Raw genomic sequence first — 442 nt, 5'->3', positions numbered from 1 at the left:
AAGCGGCAGTCTGGGTGCAGGCGGTGACGCTGCCGGGCTGGGAAGAACACCATGGCCCTGCAAGGGGCACCGGCAGGGCCATGGGGCAGCCGTGGGGGACGGGGACATGGTTGCACGGTTGGATGCCACCGTCCTCGCCGCAGCGAGAGGTGCGGGGGGGCCCAGGGCTGGCAGGATCGCTTTTTTTTTCCTGCTCCAAGGCACAAAGGTTCCCCAGCTGTTGCCAGCCCCACGGCTACCCCTACCACCGGCACCGATCCCCTGCGCACCAAAGAGGGTGGCGAGGACGCAGGGGTGGCACCAGCCTGGAGTGAGCAGGCACAGGGAGCTGCTTGCTCTGGCTTCGGGGCATTCTGGTTTCAGGGCACCCTGGCTACCCCCCAAACCTTCTGTGCCGCTGCTCTAGAGCCACCCCCTATCCCCAGGAGCTGGTGGCTTGTGC

This window comes from Eurypyga helias, unplaced genomic scaffold, assembly GCF_000690775.1.
Source record: "Eurypyga helias isolate BGI_N326 unplaced genomic scaffold, ASM69077v1 scaffold26060, whole genome shotgun sequence".
NCBI classification, from domain to species: Eukaryota; Metazoa; Chordata; class Aves; order Eurypygiformes; family Eurypygidae; genus Eurypyga; species Eurypyga helias.
Note: the sequence above shows the minus strand (reverse complement) of the source record.